This window comes from Triticum aestivum, chromosome 2B (assembly GCF_018294505.1).
Source record: "Triticum aestivum cultivar Chinese Spring chromosome 2B, IWGSC CS RefSeq v2.1, whole genome shotgun sequence".
Taxonomy (NCBI): domain Eukaryota; kingdom Viridiplantae; phylum Streptophyta; class Magnoliopsida; order Poales; family Poaceae; genus Triticum; species Triticum aestivum.
Window position 1 is genome coordinate 376,827,427 of NC_057798.1, and position 11,110 is coordinate 376,838,536.

Sequence of the window (11,110 nt, forward strand, 5' to 3'; positions counted from 1 at the left end):
AGTTGCCATTTTTGGATCTTTGGCATCAAAGTCTCCATTTACTTGGGATATTGCGAGGTTTGAATCCCCGCGCACCTCTAGGCGTTGAATGCCCATGGAGATTGCCATCCGGAGGCCATGTAGGAGGGCCTCGTTATTGGAGTCCATGTACATTATTTGAAGTACGTATTGGATTGTGTCTCCAGTTGGGGACGTCAGGACGATGCCAGCCCCCAAGCCAGCCAACATTTTGGATCCGTCGAAATGCATGATCCAATTGGAGTATGCGCCGTACTCTTTAGGGAGTTCGGCTTCGGTCCATTCGGCGACGAAGTCAGCTAGAACCTGCGATTTTATAGCTCGCCGTGGTTTATAGGTTATGTCAAATGGTAAGAGCTCAATAGCCCATTTTGCAATCCTGACCGTTGCATCGCGATTGTTTATAATATCGTTGAGAGGTACTTCGGAGGCCACTGTTATGGAACACTCTTGAAAGTAGTGTCGCAGCTTCCGGGATGCCATGAACACCGCATATGCTATCTTTTGATAATGTGGGTACCGGGACTTGCATGGAGTTAGAACAGTGGATACGTAGTACACTGGTTTTTGAAGAGGGAATCTGTGCCCTTCTGTCTCTCGCTCAACGACGAGTACCGTGCTGACAACTTGATGTGTTGCTGCGATATATAATAACATAGGTTCGCCCAGGTTGGGCGCGACCAGGACCGGATTTGTTGCCAGTATGGCCTTTATTTCTTCGAGTCCGGCTGTGGCAGCATCCGTCCATTCGAAATGTTCGGTGCGCCGGAGGAGGCGGTAGAGGGGCAGAGCTTTTTCTCCCAAACGGGAGATGAAGCAACTTAAGGCCGCGATGCATCCGGTTAGTTTTTGTATTTGCTTGAGGTCTTTTGGAATATCCAATTGTGACAGAGCTTGGATTTTGGCCGGGTTTGCTTCAATTCCTCTACCGGATAAGATGAAGCCCAAGAGCTTTCCGGCTGGTACGCCGAAGACGCATTTTTCTGGATTGAGCTTAATGTCATATGCTCGGAGGTTGTCGAATGTCACCCTCAAGTCTTCTACTAGAGTTTCGACGTGTTTGGTCTTGACGACCACATCATCTACGTATGCCTCTACTGTTTTGCCTATCTGGGTAGCCAGACATGTTTGAATCATGCGCTGATATGTTGCGCCGGCGTTTTTGAGTCCGAAGGGCATTGTGTTGAAGCAGAATGGCCCATATGGAGTAATGAATGCCGTTGCGGCCTGGTCTTTCTCCGCCATCTTGATTTGATGGTATCTGGAGTATGCGTCGAGGAAGCACAATGAATCGTGCCCTGCGGTAGCATCGATGATTTGGTCGATGCGAGGGAGGGGGAAAGGGTCCTTTGGACAGGCCTTGTTAAGGTCTTTAAAATCGACGCAGAGGCGCCAGGATTTGTCCTTTTTTGGTACCATTACTAGATTGGCTAGCCTGTCCGGATGTTTTATATCTCTAATGAATCCGGCTTCTAAGAGTTTGGCTAGCTCTTCTCCCATTGGCTATCTTTTGGGTTCGGAAAATCAAGGAAGAGCTTGTTTGACCGGCTTGAATCCTTTTAGGATGTTTAGACTGTGCTCTGCCAGCCTGCGTGGGATTCCTGGCATGTCTGAAGGGTGCCAGGCAAAAATGTCCCAATTTTCCCGAAGGAATTCTCGTAGAGCGGCTTCGACATCAGGACTTAATTGTGCCCCAATGGAGGCCGTCTTTGTGGGGTCCATTGGATGGACCTGAAATTTGACTATTTCGTCTGCTAGTTTAAAAGAGGTGGACTTGGACCTCTTATCGAGTATCACATCGTCCCTATCCACCATGGAGCGCAGCGTAGTTAGTTCCTCTGCCGCTAGGGCTTCGGACAATGCCTCTAGGGCCAGTGCGGCTGTCTTATTTTCAGCGCGGAGTGCTGTATCTGGATCACTGGCAAGAGTGATTATCCCATTGGGTCCGGGCATTTTGAGCTTCATATACCCGTAGTGGGGTATAGCTTGGAAGATTGTGAATGCCTCTCGCCCTAACAAAGCGTGATATCCGCTGCCGAATGGGGCCACTTGGAATGTGACCTCCTCGGACCTGTAATTGTCCGGTGAGCTGAACACTACATCTAGTGTGATTTTTCCTGTGCAGCGTACTTCTCGACTAGGGATTATCCCTCTGAAGGTTGTGCTACTTCGCTCGATGCGGCTCCAGTCAATATCCATTTTTTGAAGGGTTTCCTCGTAGATGAGGTTTAATCCGCTGCCGCCATCCATGAGTACCTTGGTAAGGCGAAAGCCATCCACTATCGGACTGAGGACCAATGCGGCTGGTGCTCTAGCTGTTCGGAATTTAGGTTCGTCGCTGGCGTTGAAGGTGATAGCCGTGTCACTCCATGGATTTGCTGTTGCTACTTGGTAGACTTCGGCGAGGCCGTGGATTGTTCGTTTTCGCATGTTATTTGATGCGAAAGTCTCGAAGACTGTTAATATCGTACCGGTACTGCTGGCCTGTTTGCCACTTTTGGCCACCTGCCGTAGTATCCAACGTGCTCGAAGGCTATGTGTTGGAGTGGCGCCCTCCGTACTGTGGATTTTGTAGGGTCCATTGAGCCAGCCCTCCAGTACAGTTCCATGCCCTTTAGGGGGTCTTTGCTTTTGGTTTTTAACCCAGGTGCTTGAGTATGGCGCACCCTTTTACTTTGGACTAGGGTTGTGGTCAAGGCCGAACTGTCCCAAAACCTAGTTTCGGTGTTCCTGGCACTCTCTACCGCACAATATTTTTGTACGATAGTCGCTAGGTCGATGAAGCATGTAACTTCGCGACGATTTATGGCGTTCATGATTCCCTTGTCCGTGCAATTGTTGCAGAAAATTTAAATCGCGCTTTCTTTGCAGCAGTCCTTTATCCTGTTCATAACCAGGAGGAATCTGGCCCAGTAATGATGTACTATTTCATCGGGCTCTTGCCGTATTCGAGATAGATCGCTTATGTTTGGGTGGGCGGGTGGAATCAAGTTTGGAACCCCGCCCGATCTGAGGCTCAAAGGCCAAGAAGTTTCCGGATTTGGAAGCTTAACTTGCTGGATGCTTTCCAACGAATCTAGTCCGATGCCTGACTCTAAGTTCAGCATTTGATTAGCGTCCATCCCTTCGCGGGAATCCGGCTTGGAGGGATCGGGAATCCGGACATAGTTGGTTTTCAACATAGAAGAAGGGTTGCCGCATTGTTCCTCTACCACGACAACGTGGTGGGTGGCCTGAGGAGAGTTAATCTCTCTCAGATCGGGTTTAAGCCCAATCTGATCGTAGTCTGTGGCGACTCCCAGGGCGGCGATGCGATCCAAGAGCTCGTTTACAGAGGAGAGCTCAATCGGATCTAACTGCTCAGCGAATTCCGGGCTGACGTGAAGATCGCTTTTGATGACCTGAGAGGTCATCGTTGGAGCGGTGGGCGAACAGGCGGTCATAAGAAAACCACCTAGCCGGACAGTTTGGCCGGCGGCCAAAGCTCTCTTGACGACGGTGCCGTCTTTAAAGACGGGAGAAGGCATCCTTCCTGATCGCGACGACACAGAGGAACTCTCAATGAAAGCACCAATGTCGGTGTCAAAACCGGCAGATCTCGGGTAGGGGGTCCCGAACTGTGCGTGTAGGCGGATGGTAACAGAAGACGAGGGACACGATGTTTTTACCCAGGTTCGGGCCCTCTTGATGGACGTAAAACCCTGCGTCCTACTTGATTAATATTGATGATGTGGGTTACAAGAGTAGATCTACCACGAGATCGAGGAGGCTAAACCCTAGAAGCTAGCCTATGGTATGATTGTTGTTCGTCCTATGGACTAAGGCCATCCGGTTTATATAGACACTGGAGAGGGCTAGGGTTACACAGAGTCGGTTACAAAGGTAGGAGATCTACATATCCGTATCGCCAAGCTTGCCTTCCACGCCAAGGAAAGTCCCATCCGGACACGGGACGAAGTCTTCAATCTTGTATCTTCATAGTCTTGGAGTCCGGCTGATGATGATAGTTCGGCTATCCGAACACCCCCTAGTCCGGGACTCCCTCACCCCCCGATACTACCCACAGATTCATCAAAATAAGCAAACAACACAAAGAAAAACAGAATCTGTAAAAAACAGAACAGTCTGTAGAAATCTGTAAACTTCGAATACTTCTGTAACTCCAAACATTCTGAAAAATTAGGACAACCTGGGAAATTTTTAAATCAATCATGTGTCAAAAATTCATATGAAAATCACGCTTCTGTGAATTTTTAAAATTATTTTACTAGGCGCAAAACTTTCTGTTTTTCAGCAAGATCAAATCAACTATCACTGTAAGCCATCCCAAAGGTCTTACTTGGCACAAATACGAACTAAAACACCAAAAATACATCTAAACAGAGGCAAGATGAAAAATTTATTCGAAAACAGGAAAGAAAAATATTGGGTTATCTCCCAAGAAGCGCTTTTCTTTAAAGCCTTTTAGCTAGGCATTGAGATTTCAATGATGCTCAGATGAAAGACAAGAATTGAAGCACAAAGAGAGCATCATAAAACATAATTACAAACACATATAAGTGTGACATACTTCCTATGCATAGGCATTTTATAAGCAAACAAATTATCAAGGCAAGCAAAAACTATCATATGCAAGGAAGAAGAAAGAGACGATAGCAATCTAAACATGAAGAGAGGTAACTTAGTAACATGAAAATTTATACAACCATATTTTCCTCTCTCATAATAATTACATGTAGGATCATAAGCAAATTCAACAATATAGCTATCACATAACATATTCTCAACACGATCCACATGCATGCGAAGTTGACACTCTTCCAAAATAGTGTGATTAACATTAACTAATGTCATGACCTCTCCAAACCCACTTTTATCAAAAATTTCATAAGATTGAACATTCTCCAAATATGTGGGATCAAAAGTTGACACTCTTCCAAACCCACTTTCAATATTATTGCAAACATTATTATCAATCTTATATTCATCATGGGGCTTAAATAAATTTTCAAGATCATAAGAAGAATCACCCCAATCATGATCATTGCAACAAGTAGTGGACATACCAAAACTAGCATCCCCAAGCTTAGGGTTTTGCATATCATTAACACAATTGACATTAATAGAATTTGTAATAACATCATTGCAATCATGCTTTTCATTTAAGGAACTATCAAGTGTGGGTGCAATAGCAATAATTTCATGTTATCGTAAGGAACTATAGCAAGTTCATCTCCATAAGCATAATTAATATTGGCATCATGGCTATAAGAATAGCAAGCATCATGTTCATCAAGGGACATTTCAATCAAATCAGCGGAACCATAATCATCTATAGATTCATGCATATCATTATTTTCTTCCAAAGCAGCGTACATTCTCTCAATAAATTCTTTAATTTTCAGCATAGTTTTCATAGTAATATTTAAGTATGTCAAAATTTTCAGATTTGTGGAGAGTAATATCATACTTTTCAATCAAAGAAGCAAATTCATAAGCACCCTTAAAAGCAACAAATTCTTCAATTTGTTCAATATCATAGTAACTATAAACACCTTTGGCATAAGAAGATATTTCATTATCATTAAACTCACATAGGTAGGGAAGGTGTTTTTAGGGTTCCTCGAGCAACAAGTAAAATCATAAATTTCACATAGATTCAAAGCATAGCATAGCAAACAAGTTATTCGATTCCATAAGAGTCCCCCTTTTTCAGACAAACGATGACGCACAAAATGAGCATGCTCATCTAATGATCTTCCCACAACTAAACTAGTTGGGGTTTTAGCACGAGCACATATGATCAAAGATGATCCAAGTAGAAAACTTTAAGTGGATCCATATCAATTGATTTTTAGCAAGCAAAGATGCCAGCAAATAGAAGGCACATGGAAACACGAGCAAAGATAGCGAACGAGCAAAAATGCATACGGAAGAAGGCAAATAAAAAGGCAAATCTTTTTGTATTTTCCTGAAAAAGTTTTAGAAGGGGGGAGAGGAAAATGAGAGGCAAATGGCAAATAATGTAATGCAAGAGATGGGAGTTTATGGTGGGTACTTAGTAGGCTTGACGTAGATCTTCCGAGCAATGCCACTGGAAATTCTTCCTGCTACTTCTTGAGCTTGCGTTGCTTTTTTCCTAGAAGAGGAAAGGGTGATGCAGCACAGTAGAGATAAGTATTTCCCTCATAACCAAGGTATCAATCCAGTAGGAGAAATGCGCAAGTCCCCAATAGATGCACCTAAACAAACAATCAAACACTTGCACCCAACGCGATAAAGGGGTTGTCAATCCCTTCACGGTCACTTGCAAAGGTGAGATCTGATAGAGATAGATAAAACTAAATAAAAAGATAACTAAATATTTTTGGTTTTTTGGGTTTATAGATCTGAAAATAAAAGATTACAAAATAGTAGATCGGAAACGAGTATGATGGAAAATAGACCCGGGGTCCATAGGTTTCACTAGAGGCCTCTCTGTTGAAGGCAAATAATACGATGGGTGAACAAATTACTATCAAGCAATTGATAGAAAAGCACAAAGCTATGACGATATCCAAGGCAATGATTATGCATATAGGCATCATGTCCGTGTCAAGTAGACCGACTCCTGCCTGCATCTACTACTATTACTCCACACGTCGACCGCTATCCAGCATGCATCCAGAGTATTAAGTTCATAAAGAATGGAGTAACGCCTTAAGTAAGATGATATGATATAGAGGAATTAACTCAAACAATATGATGAAAACCCCATATTTTTATCCTTGATGGCAACAATTCAATACATGTCTCGCTACCCCTACTTTGTCACTAGGTGAAATCATGCAAGATTGAACCCAAAGCTAAGCACCACTCCCATTGCAAGAAAAACCAATCTAGTTGGCCAAACTAAACCACAATTCAAAGAGAAATACAGAGATATCAACTCATGCATATAAGAATTCAGAGAAGATTCAAATAATATTCATAGATAAGCTGATCATAAATCCATAATTCATCGGATCTCGACAAACACACCGCAAAAGAAGATTACATCGGATAGATCTCGAAGAACATCGAGGAGAACATGGTATTGAGAATCAAAGAGAGATAAGAAGCCATCTAGCTACTAGCTATGGACCCGTAGGTCTAACGTAAACTAGTCACGCTTCATTGGAAGGGCAATAGGGTTGATGTAGATGCCCTCCGTGATCGAATCCCCCTCCGACAGAGTAACGAAAAAGGCCTCCAAATGGCATCTAACATGGTCAGAGACCTACAACAGTGGAAAAGTATTTTCTTGGCTCTCTCTGAGGGTTCTGGAATAAATGTGAATGTATAGGACGAAGAGGTAGGTCAGGGGACTCCCGAGGGGGCCACAAGGCAGGGGGCGCCCCCCCTTGGGCGCGCCCTCCACCCTTGCCGCCACCTCGTGGGTCTTGTGGCTTGGACTCCATGTCCTCTGGGTGTCTTCTGGTCCAAGAAAAATCATCATGAAGTTTTATTCCGTTTGGACTCTGTTTGATATTCCTTTTCTACGAAACTAAAAAACAAGGAAAAACAGAAACTGGCACTGGGCTCTATGTTAATAAGTTAGTCCCAAAAATAATAAAAAATAGCATAATAATGCATATAAAACATCTGTAATAGATAATGTAATAGCATGGAACAATAAAAAATTAAAGATACGTTGGAGATGTATCAACCAGCAGCTTGGGGTGTTGGACAAGTACCTGAAGGTTGACAGAAGAGGAAGATGGAGAGCGGAAGGTTAAAGAGGTAGTTCATATGATCATGGTCAAGCAACAGCTGCTGACGGCCTTGACAACAATGAGGAGATGAAAGAGCTTGTGAATATAATGGGCAAGATCGTTGTGCTCTGTAGGATGATTGTCTCTTTATTTGTAGTGTATGTAGCACTCATGATGTATTCAGTGGCTATGACAAGAGCACTTTGCTGAAACTAGTAATGAATGAAAAATGTTTAGCAGGCTGGGCGTAGTGTTGTGAACATTAATGATTTATGTTAACGGAAAACAGGAGGTATCCCCTTTTCCTCATAAATAAATAAATAGCACATGCCCTTTTGCTAATAAATAAATAAATTAGTAGAGGCCCTGTCGGGTCAGCTTTGTTCCCATTCGAAGATGCCGAGCGAATTGCAGTCCAACAACAAATTATGTCATCAAATACAAGTTTCATAGCCAAATATGACTACAACTAAACAATAATGCCATCATGTTTTAGTCATCATACAATCACCAAACACAAATCAACATACATAATAAGTGATGTTCTCACATCAAAATACTAAACAACAACTCATCAGGTTTCAGTTGTCATAGCAAACACAATTTCACATAGTAGATAAAAAGTCATCTTCTCACATGCAAATATGAAAAAAGCAATCTAATCATCATCCGCAGCAGTAGCGTGAACATCTTCTCCATGTGTATCAGTCTGAATCGTACTCCCCCCCCCAGTGTCATCTTCTTCTTCATCCTCAATGTCCTCGAACGTTGGCGTCTTATTGATCAACTCTCGTATGTCCACAACCCGACAGGGAATCTTTTCGCGAGCGTTATTGACGTGATGGTTCTCAAAGATATTAGGAACACCAGTGGAATCTTCTACATCAGGAGCAGTGTAAGCATTATCTTGTTGTGCAACTTCATTAAACGAATTCCTCTACTCAAATCTTTGCAATACTCTCCAGTCATCACTACATGCATATGTGTCTTCCAAGAAAAAAATGTGTTCCTTGATTTGCCAAAATAAAAGGCTCATTGGTCTGGTACGCTGCCTTGACATTGATGGATTTGAAATAATCATCAGCTCTGGGTTTTGTGATCCTGAAAAATAGGTTATACCAACGACAGCACAACAGAACCACACACTGATGAACCTCATAACTCAAGATATACTGCAACTGAACAATGTCTATTATGTTAGCATACATTTTAGTTGTCTCTTCGCCGTACTTATCCGTGCTCATGATGGCACTATTTGTGTCTTCATGCCTTCATCGTATGCAAGGGTATTGTAGCGCACATCTCCAACAATGCAAGATTCATAATGTATTACCCTAGTATCAGGACCCATTGCTAGTTCATAAAGGGCATCATTAACTACCTGCCCAGCCTCCCGCATCTTCTTAACCTATGGTTAGAAAATAGACAAGCTAATTATCTTATGTACTCAATATGTTAAAAAAACTGACAATGCAATTCAAAAGCTTACATGACTCTTGAACCATTTCGAAAATCCTGCCATTACCAGTTTGTCAATGTTTCTTCGATTTTGTGGCTTTAACTCCTCTTTGTAGATGCTGCACAACATAGTTATCGCGTCAAACATCTAAATATATAAGAATGTGCTGCAAGTTTAGTAGATTATGATGTATAAGCTACAGTACTTAGCACTTACTCGATATAAGGTAGAATCTCAGGACAGTTATTCAACACATACCAAACCATTTTGTCCAAATCTTTAGGTTTGTCGTCTTGTCGACTCTTCCCTGTAACTTGGACAGAACAATCGAAAACATCGAGATCGGGATTGTCTTCACTCACCTCTTTGCTAAGCTTATCAACTATTTCAATGTATTTTGAGCAGAATATCAACGCTTTTGTAGCAATGTAGGCCTCTGCAATGTAACCCTCAGGTCTAGCTCGGCTCCTAACATAGCCCTTGAAAGTTCCTAGCCGCCTTTCAATAGGGTACATCCAACCATACTGTACTGGACCTCTAAGTTGTGCCTCATCAGGTAGATGAACAACCAAATGCACCATCACATCAAAGAAGGTTGGAGGATATATCTTCTAAAGGTCACATAGGATAGTTGGTATCTTTTCCCTAAGACGCTCCAAAGCATCTATTTTCTGATATTTCTACTATAGAGTTCCCAGAAGAATTGTCCAAACTCTACAACTGCTCTGTATAAGTCAGGGCGGCCCAATCCTCTACGGATAATAGTAAAACCCTTTGAAGTAGGATGTGGCAGTCATTAGTTTTCAACCCTTGTACCTTGTTTCCATCTGCACTGACTCTCCTTTCATGTTTGGAAGCAAATCCATGTGGGAATCTCACACATGATAGGACCTTGCAGAATTCTTTTCTATTTACCTTATCCAAGACGTACACAGCTGGTTCCATATCCCATGATGCACCATCATCTTCCACCTACAGATCAATCCTAGATTTTAAGGTATCTTTCGTCTTGCCTTCAATATTAAGAAGTGTGCCGATAATGTTGTCACGTATATTTTTCTCTATGTGCATCACATCAAGATTATGCTGCATATCCAAATCTTTCCGATACTCCAAGTCCCACAAAGTGGACCTGCAGGTAAACAATAATCTCTCTTCTACCCTGCCATGCTTCCTTTTCCCGCTACCATTATCAGGATGGTTTCCTGGTGTAATATGTCTGACCTTCTCTAATTCCACTTGCAACTCATCGCCGGTGAGCCTCTTTGGCGCATCATGGTTTTCATGCTTTGCATTGAACACATGTCTTTGGTATTTTGTAGGAAACGGCTTGTCCTTGGCAAGGAAACGACGATGTCCAATATAACAGATCTATCTAAGTATTGCGTATGGCAGCGGATTCTTGTCACAACGAACACATGCATTGTAACCATGTGTCGTTCACCCTGACATAGTGCCCAAAGCCAGATAATCATGGATGCACCAAATTATAACGGCACACAGAAAGAAATCAACTGGTGGGTTGTAATATAGGTCTCGAGTGAGAACACCCCTCCATAGCTGTTGAAGTGGCTCCACAAGAGGCTCCATGAATAAATCAAAATCCTTTCCACGACTTTTTGGACCTGGGATGAGCAAGGCCATCATGTAGTTTGATTCTTTGGTGCAGACATTTGGTGGCATGTTGTAAGGGATAACAAGCACTGGCCACATGCTATATGTGGCGCTCTGGTGGGCAAATGGGTTGAATCCATCTGTAGCTAAGCCAGGTCTAATGTTTCTCGGGTTAGCAGCAAACTTTTTGTGTTTCTGATTGAAGCTTTTCCATTCACTACCATGAGATGGATGGCTCATTACATTCTGATCTCCGTACTCCTGGTTCCTAGAATGTCATAGTTCA